This window comes from Salvia miltiorrhiza, chromosome 2, assembly GCF_028751815.1.
Source record: "Salvia miltiorrhiza cultivar Shanhuang (shh) chromosome 2, IMPLAD_Smil_shh, whole genome shotgun sequence".
NCBI classification, from domain to species: domain Eukaryota; kingdom Viridiplantae; phylum Streptophyta; class Magnoliopsida; order Lamiales; family Lamiaceae; genus Salvia; species Salvia miltiorrhiza.
Genome location: NC_080388.1, coordinates 16438488 through 16450683, shown reverse-complemented (window position 1 = coordinate 16450683; position 12196 = coordinate 16438488). Strand labels below are relative to the sequence as shown.

The 12196-nt window shown below is 33.5% G+C and overlaps 2 long non-coding RNA genes across 2 annotated transcripts; both read right to left on the bottom strand.

The window, feature by feature from the left end:
* Window positions 1-3313: 3313 nt before the first annotated feature.
* Window positions 3314-4310, bottom strand: LOC131011379 (uncharacterized). Its single transcript, XR_009096879.1, has 2 exons — window positions 4053-4310; window positions 3314-3545 (listed from the first exon to the last, which is right to left on the bottom strand). It is a non-coding gene; the product is annotated as an uncharacterized LOC131011379 (long non-coding RNA).
* An 865-nt stretch (window positions 4311-5175) lies between these two features.
* Window positions 5176-6335, bottom strand: LOC131011378 (uncharacterized). Its single transcript, XR_009096878.1, has 3 exons — window positions 5909-6335; window positions 5620-5738; window positions 5176-5451 (listed from the first exon to the last, which is right to left on the bottom strand). It is a non-coding gene; the product is annotated as an uncharacterized LOC131011378 (long non-coding RNA).
* Window positions 6336-12196: the final 5861 nt, after the last annotated feature.

Sequence of the window (12196 nt, the reverse complement as noted above, 5' to 3'; positions counted from 1 at the left end):
TATTATGCTCATGTTCGGGATCCTTATATGATAAGTTTGGAATACTTAAAATTAAGAAAATTAATTAATTTTCATTTTAAAAGTAAATATAATATGATGTTTATGGACATTTAAAATATTATATTTATTATAATATCAGCAAGGTTATAAATTATGAATTTTCTATATTCAAGTCCAAGCAATTGATATAGTGTATTTTAATAAAGTTATTGATAACTACAAGTTCCAAGAATGAAAGTATATAGACAAATAATATTTCATACATTTAGTTATAAAATAAGTTAATATCTTTAATCGTTGAGGAAATTTACGTTGGTTCAATATGTATGGTGGTTTGGTTCAACGCATAAATTTTACCAGTTTGACCACTATTATGCTCATGTTCGGGATACTGATATTGTAAGTTTGGAATATTAAAAATTAAGAAAAAAAATTATTTTTCATTTAAAAAGAAAATATAATATGATGTTTATTGACCTTAAAAATATTATAGTTATTATAAATTATGAATTTCCTATATTTAAGCCCAATCAATTGATATAGTGTATCTTAAGGTTATAGATACAAGATATATTCGAATCATTGATTTTAGAAAATTCAAATTATGTTATAAAAGTATATAGACAAATATTATTTCATACATTTAGTTTTAAAATAAGTGCATACCTTTAATCATTCAGGAGATTTACGGTGGTTCAATATGTATGGTAGTTGGGTTCGACGCATAAATTTACAAGTTCAATCAATATTATGCTCATGTTCGGGATACTGATATGGTAAGTTTGGAATATTAAAAATTAAGAAAATTAATTAATTTTCATTTTAAAAGTAAATATAATATGATGTTTATGGACATTTAAAATATTATATTTATTACTCCCTCCGTCCGCCAAGATTATGGCAAATTGCTTGGGCACGTCATTTAATAAAATTGATGATGATTTTGATGTAGTGGAGGAAGGGTCCCACCACTTTATGAGATGTGTGGTTGAGATTGAATTTAGGGTGAGTTTTTTGTAAATAAAGAGTGTTTGTAAGGATAAAATATAAAAGTAAATGGTGGGACCATTGCCATAAAAGGAAAGTGACATAATCTTGGCGGACGCCCGATATAGTTATTGTGCCATAATCTTGGCGGACGGAGGGAGTATAATATTAGTAAGGTTATAAATTATGAATTTCTTATATTCAAGTCCAAGCAATTGATATAATGTATTTTAATAAAGTTATTGATAACTACAAGTTCCAATAATGAAAGTATATAGACAAATAATATTTCATACATTTAGTTTTAAAATAAATAAATACCTTTAATCGTTCAGGAGATTTACGTTGGTTCAATATGTATGGTGGTTGGGTTCGACGCATAAATTTACAAGTTCGATCAATATTACAGCTGAAATGATGAACATCTGTTGGAATTCATCAACATTCCTGTTGTTGTTCATCAAATGTCGTGTAGCTTCTGGAACCATAGAATGGGTATGGCCCTAAAAAAAATACAAAGCTTGTACCGGCCTCCTGTAGTAATTTTGAAGATTACACGAGCCCTACAATCAATCTTGCATGATGTAATCTTCCGTCTCTTTGTCCCTACATTCTTTGAGCGTATGAGGGGTTCGTTAGCCTTTTCCCACACTCCTTCCCTCTTACAAACAATTAATCTGTATGTAATAGTATCATCATCGGATCTATGGATAGTGCTGAACCGAGTCTCGAAACCACAATAGGCGGCATAATCCTTGTAAAATTGAACTGCTTCCGGTAAAGTATCGAACGTCTGTCCATGGTATGGTTTGATTGGTTCTGGACATTGAGGAAAACAAAGTTCCCTCTCTGGTGTGCTTGCACAAAAGGTTCCTTGTCACAGCCCGCCCTAACTATGGATAGTTAGGCCGAGTGATCCACGACTAGGGATGAGGTTAAAGAAGAAGGGGAAGAAAAGGGGCGTCATTTATAGCCGTAAAACTTACTCATCTTAATAAAACTCGTCATTTTTATTCATTAATACTCAATTGAAAACAGTCTATGAAAGACAGCATAAAACTTAATTAATATCATTAATCAAGTTATACATCGTATGAAATCATTCTCTTAAGACTCAAAGTATGACATAACATACTATAACATCAACAACATCTTGCAGCGGAAAGTAGCTAGACATATGTATGAAGACATATTCTAGACAGGTTAACTATTTATTAACAACCCTGGAGACTCCGCTCATTGCAGCACCATCATCACATCAGCTCAACCTGCACATTTAGAAAACATATGCAGGGCTGAGTACAAAAGCACTCAGTGGGCACGTATGCCTAGGTATAAAAATACATGCTTCAAAACTATAAATTGTCATGCCATCATAATCAGTACAGCAATGGAGTTTTTCGCTAAAAAGGCCCAAGCTTACTAAGTTCATTTGTGATTCTTAAAGTTCGTCTGATCAGACTAAGTTCTTTTGTAATCTATCATATCTGGAACTTTGTGCCGGAGAGGTGGCCACCTCTCACGGTCACTTGACCGGCCAACCCGCTAGATGACTCACGGTCAGTCACTACAAGAATTTGAGAGTTTTACCCACACATAGATGTGTGGTTAAAAGTATGTTTATATGTCACAGAACCTTTTTACCCACACATAAGTCAAATGTCAACAAGTGTGGGTAAAAGTTTGTGAAGAAAGAGTTTTATCCACACATATTTATATGTGTGGGTAAATCACCAAACATTTACTTACACATAAATGTGTCACGAATAACATATTTTATGTGTGGGAAAAGATATTTATGATATAATATAGTGATGATGTGGAAATGACGTGGTAATTTACACATGGCAAATTTTATGTGTGGGTAAATCATCAAACATTTACCCACACATATAAATTGTGAGTAAAATGTACTCCCTCCGTCCGCCAAAATTATGTAAAATTGCTTGGGCACGAGATTTAATAAAATTGGCGATGATTTTGATGTAGTGGAGAAAGGGTCCCATCACTTTATGAGATGTGTGGTTGAGATTGAATTTTGAGTGGGTTTTTTGTAAATAAAGAGTGTTACTAAGGATAAAATATTAAAGAGGATGGTGGGACCATTGCCATAAAAGGAAAGTGACATAATCTTGGCGGACGCCAAATATAGTAATTTTTACATAATCTTGGCGGACGGAGGGAGTATATTATATGTGAACAATATTTTTTATATCAAAATTTTTATATAATATAAATATTATATCATGAATTATATGAGCCAAATGTGATAATCTCAACTAGCTAGTTTATATAACCGTGAAATAAAAAATTCGAAATCCAAATATATAAAAGAAAAAAAATCTACATTATAGAAATATTTACTTGTAAGTGTTCAATAAAATTAAAATACACGGAATCTATATGTGAACCACTAAGAATTTTTATAGCTAAAATAACTACACAAATTTATCTAATTCTATAGGAATTTGAGAAGTGTGTAATGTAAATAATGCTCCACCCAATGTTGAAGAGTAATTGAGTGCGTAGACCACATCATTGCGTATTACTTCATTTACCTGCACATCAAAACCACCAAATCTAACAATGAAAAGAATCAAACAAATAATTGAGAAATACGTAGAGAAATACGTAACATGCGAAAGAAACTGTAAATATATTTATTATAAATATATTATAAATTCTTAAAGTTATTGCCATGTCATGTGTATAAAATATATTCCTACAAGAAACTGTAACATAAAACATATACATGACCCATCACCCAAAATATTCGATTTTAATAGTTGAGTAAAATAATATATGCTAAAACACTAATAATGTTATAGTCTGATGAAATAATTAGTGAAGGAAGAATAACTCCACAAACTGCAACATCTCAATATGTATGTTTTAATAAAGGAAATAGGGTTAATGGTAGTCCAGCCGTACCACATATTAGATGCAAATGAGCATACGATTGCAAAATAACTATGCATATAAACGTAATTTGAAACAAAAAAAAAAGGCAAGCATAAGAATGTACTAATGAAGAATGTTAAAGTTACTAATCATATAATTAAAACCTGATTTAGTCTCTTCGACAGCCTGCTCAATGTGCTACACACATATACTACCCCACCACTTGTTTGACAAATTTTCAAAGAGTAATTAAAAAAAAATCAGTCAATATCCAACAACAGAGACAAAAAAATTAAAGATTAAAGAATTATAGGTAAAAGCCAAAAGAAATACTACCCCTGTATCACTCTCATTATTGTTGTCCCCAAAACTTTTGTAAGATCATATTATGTAACTAAATTGAAATATTATGTAACAAGTAGGGATGTCAATGCAGCCCAAAACCCGTGGGCCGACCCGAATAACCCGACAAAATTAGAGGGTTAGGGTTGCAAAATCGCAACCCGAAAAAACCTCCAGCCCGATTAGCCCGCACCCGACTAACCCGGAACCCGATAGGGCTAGCCCGAAAACCCGATGGGCTGGCCCGATGGGCTGACGGAATTGTGACTGATGCATCCAGTTACAACTTCTGCTATGTTTAGATCTATGGTATTTGCTTAAATATATATATGTAGCCTCATTAAAAAAAGTGAAATTAATTAGTTAGAATATATATATGTGTGTGTGTGCAATCTCATTAAAAAAAGTGAAATTAATTACGAATTTTTTGTAGAAATTGATTATTAGTATCTCATTACTTAGAAATTAATTATTAGTATCTCATTTTAAAGAGATACCAATTTTTTTTTTCTGTCAATGAGACGTGCATGGCAAATCCACTAATTATTCAGTAATAATCCAGATTGATTCTAGTGCATTGATACATGTTAAATTAATTTTACTATCTCATTTTAATATAATTTTGTTTATGTAATCTTGAATATCTTATATTTTTGCATTTCATGCTTTGCTATATAATTTATATATTTAATATCTATGTATATTTTATACATTATACATTAGATCATTAGGAATAATAAAATACAAATGATAATTTTATTTTTATGCCTTTAACCTGATTAGCCCGATGGGCTAGCCCGAAACCCGAAAGTTTAGGGTTAGGGTTGAAGATTTACAACCCGAAAAAATCTCCAACCCGATTAGCTCGCACCCGACTAACCCGTAACCCGATAGGGCTAGCCCGAAAACCCGGTGGGCTGGCCCGATTGACATCCCTAGTAACAAGTACTGAGGTACTTAACTTATGTGTAAGGTCATATTCCTGCATATATATTTCAGCTGCCGTTGATGCTCTGCCAGTAGCTTAGCTGTGTTTGATTTCAGGAGCCATACATACGTCTATGTTATAAAATGTATATAAACTTAAATTAAAATATAGGGAATAAATATATAACCTTTCATAACTTGTTATAGCCGTTGGTATGTAAAACACAAGTTATTGGCACATTTCTTCATCCAAAAGATGCTTCAATTAGTGACCATCAAGATCAGCATATTTACCTGAATCAACCAACAACATAGTAACTAAATGCCCTTGCGGGAGCAATTCACAAGCAAGATACCAAAAAACATGATTTCTTAGAAAATACTTTCCCAAAATGCTTATGAAAATTTGCTACCTCTCTCTTTCAGAAAAATGAATAAAACCTCAAGTGCACAGTTACTAACCTCTGATACTGGATCAGATATAAGGCTAGAAAGACCAGACAAAACCAATAATGATATGGGAATTTGTAAGTTTGGCATTTTGCTATCTGCAAATTTTACAAAATCGGCTGGTATCTGTCCTGAAAAATGAGAAGAAAGAATAATTTCTAGACTCGTTAACAGAGAGTTTAATTTACATAAGCAAACAAATAAATAGTGAACAACTAAGGCTTCATAATTCTCCAATAAAATAAATAAATTTAATTAAAATCCACAAAATCATTCAAACTATTAATAATTGAAAACAGACCTCAGAAAAACGATTGCCAAATATGCAGAGGAGAGCATTTTTATCGCCGATGCTCGCTTCTTCGATCAAATTTGTCGGAACTCTCTCTAGGGAATTGTTTGGTTGATTTCAGTGAATCAAAGGATTCACATATTGGGGCTTCCTGATGGATGGCAAGATTAGTTTGGCTTCGAGTTGTTGGGTTTGGGGTGAATTTGAAGGAGACATTGTGAAACCGATAACAGTAGAGGTGGACTAGGGTTAGCTTGTGAAGGTGATGCGAGGGAGTTTCTATGACTGGCCGATCTTAAACCCCTCCCTCTCTCTCATCAAACCGCCCTATTCCTTATATTTTTAAGGGATTTTATTTCGTGCAGTAGAGAGCGGGAATTTTTGGTGAATACATGGCGCGTAAATAATTTTTTTTAAATGAATGGACTTTCTTTAGTTATACTATTACGCAAAAATGAAATATTTAAATATTAATAATATGTGATTATATGAGCACTACTGCACTATCCAGTAGCCACGAATAAGTATGTGTGGCCAGTTACTTTTATTATTTATATCTAAAAAATATTTTTTATTAATTTGCCACGTAAATATATTAGGGATTTAAAATTAAATATAAAATGATAAATATAGAATAAATGTGGCTAAATCTTTTTACCCACACATAAATAAATGTCACTAGCTACTTTAACAATGTGTAATGAATTTACCTACACATATTTAATTATGTGTGGGTATATAGCCACACATTTTTATGTGTCACAAATTATGTGTGGGTAAAACCCTTAAATTCTTGTAGTGAGTGGTGTACACTAGTCCTGGCAGGATAGCTATCAACTGCTCAAGACCCGAATTCGATTGCATCATTGGCAAAGCCAAAGCAGATAGATATCATACTAAAATTTAAACATTTTATGGCAAGACAATACTTGAAATAACTTTAACTCAAAGATTTTGTCATGAAATAACTTGCTCAAAGGTAGCATTAAACTCGTTTGATAGATATATAAAACTGAAATTAACAGTTAAATCATCTCATGCATTCATTCGTATAAGAGGCCTACGACAAGCAGGGGATCTCTATATACGTATAGTAAAAGTAATGCCCACCTCGTTGTGTCTCTGTATCAATGAGTAACGTCACTCTCTCCCTCAAGTCGTTACTTCCCAAAAGGACCTTCATCGTTATGAAGAATTGGTGAGAAGTTATAAAAGAAACCTCGATTAATAATCTAATCTCTTTTATGAAACATTAGTATCTCTAATGTTCATCTCTCTTGATTGTTAATCAATATAACAATTATTATCTCTCGTCATTACTCATTAATTATAACATCCTTATGTTATAATTAGCAGCGCTTCAATTAAAAGAAATATGTAACACATCGAAAAGTCCACTTTCTTAGCAGATCTATTCGGTCTCATCTCGTCTAATTAACCGATTAGAAAGTTAAACTTTCCATTAGGCATGTATTTGAGTTACGGGTCAACAAGAATCGACTATGCTCAAATTCTAATTTCACTAAAAATTTCGACATGATCTATTCATATATAATGTCAGCCACGAGATTTCAACGCGTGAATCTCACTACGTGAACTCGTCTCTCGACTCAAAACTTAACATCTTGACATCTTTTCAACGCAAACCAAACAATTCAAAATCATCAAAACTCTTTATCAGTAAACTATCATTTATACTCGACACCAATTGTTCGAGTGTCAGATACCAACATTTATGTGCGTTAATCATAACTCTCACAACTCACACCATTTAGTCATATCGTATCATCCATCAAAACAAATATAATCAAGTTGTTTTCTAGAAAGTTTTGCTGTTTTTGTGTCATCTTTAAAAATTCATAACAACCAACTCAATCATCATAAACTCTCATACCAATTGATCTCAAAAACTTCATGAAGTGTAGTTCATTCTAAAAATGGTAGTTAACCAAAAAGGTTAAAGGTTTTTGGAGATATTGCTCTTTTAGTGCAGGCTGTCAAAGATTGACAGTTTCTGCCAATTTTGTTTAGGCCATTAGAAACCAAGGCAAACCTTAATAAAATTCCATCAAATTTAATCATCCAAAACTAAAGGTATCCTTGAAGATTTGGTTAAAATTTCACAAGAGAAAACGTTCATATGATCTGCCAAATAAACAATGAAACTCATACACTTTTACTGTTGGAAAAATATGACAGCAGAACAGGGCATTTTTGAAATAATAAACTGCTCTGTTTCAGAGGTCATAAAAATCGAAATCTTATGTTTTTAGAAAAGTATTGAAGTCTAGTTTCGTTTAAAAAAAACGGTGATGCAAAATCCTTCATGGATTAATAGATATAAACGTTTTTGTGAAGTCTACCAACAGTTGACAGATTCTGTCAAGGATGTTTTCAAAATATCTTTAAAATAGCAAACATCATCCAAAAGACATGAAATTTTGCAGCAACGAAATACACATATCATAGATAAACATACTAAAATTTCAGAGCCATCAAGCAATGAAAACTCATCGAAACATAAGCTTGAAACTGCTGTAAAATTTTGACAGAATTCCAGTTTTAATTTCGTTCAACAATTATCATCCATAAATTGTAAATCAATTAGCATGCTCATGTGATATCGTAGAACACATATACGCAATAATATTCATTATGCAACGTCTCAAACTTCACGAATTTAAATAATCATACTCTAAAAATTTATACAATTTTCGTGCTTGGAAAAATACGAATTTAATATATATCGACTCTAGCATACCCCTAAGCACAAATATCAAGTCAAAACGATCAAACAAAAATCGAAAGACAAGCTAATATGTGAAAAACGGGGCTGCCCTCATGGGTTTCATAGCTACGGTTCGTTCCGTTCTTACTCCCTTCATTAAACATGCTCAACATCTACCCAAGAACAACATACTAAAATTTCACGACGATCCGACGTCGTTTCAAAATAAAGTCGAGAATCGACGTTTTTCAACGTCGACGAAAATCGAAAAGAAAACCATCAAAACGTAGGTAGAGATCTTACCTACTTAGATACGTGATCGAAAAGATGATCGGCGCTCGTCTCGGTGCTCAAATCGGAGGTCAAAAGCTTAAGCTTCTCAACAATGGTGTTACGTGAAGTGTGTGTGTGTTTCTAATGTGGTTTAGTGTGTGTGCAGCACAAATTAGTGTGTGTGTGTTGTGTGCAACGTGAGTTAAGGGTAGTGGGCGGTTGGGGAGTGGTTTTGGTAGGGTAGGCCTAGATATTTAGTCGTTAAATATCTCGTTTCGTCTCGTCTCGTTTTAACGACTAACTACCCATACTCTTCGTTACTCGCCCTCTCAACTCCTACTCACTTTTATTACACTCGTAATTCTATATAAATATAGAAAATACAAGCTCGTTCTCGAAATTCTGATAAACGAGATTTACACGTTTATCGAGAAATCCCGATTTACTATTCACTCGTCGTCCAAAAATAAAAACTTTCATTATTGGACTCGTATCGAAAAACTAAGAATATTTCTCGACGACGTGCACGTAAGATTTTGAAAGTCGACAAAAAGACGAAATAGCAGTATTTTACTATTCATCGTCAAAAAGTCAAAATTTTGAAAAACGTCTTAACGGACTCAGATCTCACTTCCGAGTTCATCGTTCTCATTCAAATAATTATCTCGAATTATTCAAATACTCAAACTCAAATACGGATGTAAAATCTCACATCATTCTCACATCATCGAAAGAACATCTCAACATCTTAAAAAAAATAACAAGAAAACTTCATATAACTCCTCATCTCTTTACAAAGTAAATCAAACAAGGGATCTAAACCCTAATTACTCAAACTCAAGAAATTAAACACGTCATCAAAAGCCCGGGTATTACATTCCTGATCCTTAATATGGTTACGAAGATAGTAAATGAGATTGTATTACTGAACAAGAATTATATATTAACAAGTTCGACATAAAATGAGATACGTGTTACAGAAAATGAACTGTTCGACATTTAGTTCATAACAGTTATTAAAAAGTTTACAGTGCCATTTGTTGCATAATTACAATCAATGGAACGTGATGCGAATGAAAATGGATAGTTATGGATACTTTGCGAAGGGAAATGGAATACAACAAAAAAAGAACTGTTCGACATTTAGTTCATAAAAGTTCATAACAGTTATTAACAAGTTTACAATGCCATTTGTTGCACAATTAGAATCAATAAAACGTGATGCGAAGGGAAAGGCATACTTTTGAAAGAAAATAAAGTGAATGAACACATTAACTTATGAATTTTTTACAGATCAAAGGGTAAGGGATACTTATGGAGAAGATTGAAACTGATGAAAAAATGTTTTGTCGAACTGTGTATATATGTCACGACTGGTCTTAATTAAGGATAATTAAGCCGGGAAACTATGACCAAGGGTTGGAGATAAGAAGCGGGATAGAAAGGGGATGAACGAATAAGAAATAAACGACGAAGAAATATACTTAAACATTAACAACGAAGGGAACATTTACAACAAAGTTGGAGTCGTAATGACTTAGTCAAACTAGTAAGTCCGGATAGCTCCGACTTAGCTAAAATAACATGAAATTCTTTTGAGTACGCAGCGGAAGAAGGTTCTGACTACATGTATGAAGACATGTACTCAAGAGTTCTTTAATACATATGGCTTCAGACAAAAGGGGTTTCCTGCTCGTCACTTCATCACCACCGGCTACTGCTCAACCTGCACATTTAGAAATACATGCAGGGCTGAGTACAAAAGTACTCAGTGGGTACATATGCCTATAGAAATTTTCATTGAAATAATCAAATTGTCATGCCATCTTAACAGTGCAACAAGGGAGTTTCCGTGAAATAGGCCCAAGCTCACTAAATTCGTTTGTGATTCTTAAAGTTCGACTGATCAGTCTAAGTTCTCTTGTAATCTATCATATCTGGAACTGTGTGCCGGAGAGGTGGCCACCTCTCACAAACACTTGACCGGCCAACCCGCTAGATGACTCACGGTCACTGGTGTACACTAGCCCTGGCAGGATAGCTATCAACTGCTCAGGACCCGAATTCGATTGCATAATAACTGGCAAAGCCACATCAGATAGATATCATACCAAGCATTGAAACATTTATGGCAAGACAATAGTTGAAATAATTTTCAGTTCAATGATTTTGCAATGAAATAACTGTTCAAACATAACATTAAACTCATTTGATATATATGAAAGTAAACCCACCTGATATGAAATCTTTATGATTCAGTGGTTCCTTGATTGACTGTTATTCCCGACCTTGACCTTGATTTCGAGAAAATACATAAGATACTTACTCGGGAAAAATTCTCAGAATGAGAATGCATAATTCAACATGCATGAATCTGGTATGCATGAACTAATCTTCTGAGCGATAGTCGGGAAATTTTACTATAAAATCCTCGTTAATAAATTTAGTTTACTCTCATCTATCGCGGTCGAATAAATCTGTAACTCTTCCTTCCCCATCGGAACATTCTAAATTCGTAAAGTAAATAATCTCGCTCTTGTATTCGCTAAGTAGAAGGAACTGACTCGATTCATCCCATAAGTAACCCCGTAAGAATTTATCGGGCCTGACTGTAGAATATAATTACTAATGTAACTTCAATCAATTAATGGCTCAAAATAAAGTAGCCGATTGATTAAATAAAACAAGTGGCTTTTATGAAATAAACGACAACAGTCTATTTTAGATTATTTGGGCTTGAAGGATAATTTATAGTCCAATAAACAATAAATCGGCTCAAGTGAAACAATAAATCGGCCCGACAATACATACGGAATTTGGAAATGAAAGTCTATCAATATATAAATATATATATCTCAGCCCAATTCTTTTTAAAACAATTAAAGCCCAAACTTAATTATAATGGGAGTGGCCCAAAACAATCAAAAGTTGAGGCCCAAAATGAATAAATACTGGCCCAGTTCGAAATAGAAGTGAAAGCCCAAGCAAATGAAATAAACATAAAGCCCAAACTTACAATTAAAAGAAAAGCCCAAAATCAATTAAAATAGGGGCCCAATAGTTCGGCCCAAAATAAAATTAAAAGAGAAATCCAAATGAAACAAAGCCCACTTCTTCCACTACAATCTCACGGTCTCTCTCTTCTCAAAGCTGAAACTTGTCTTTCTCTCTCTAGTCTTTCTCAAGGAGCCGCTCGCTCCTCCTCAAAATCGACGCTCAATCGGCCCTTCCCAAAATCGGCCGGCTTCCTCTTCCTCGGCCGTTCAGCGGCCGTCGGCTCCGGTCGACTTTGACGC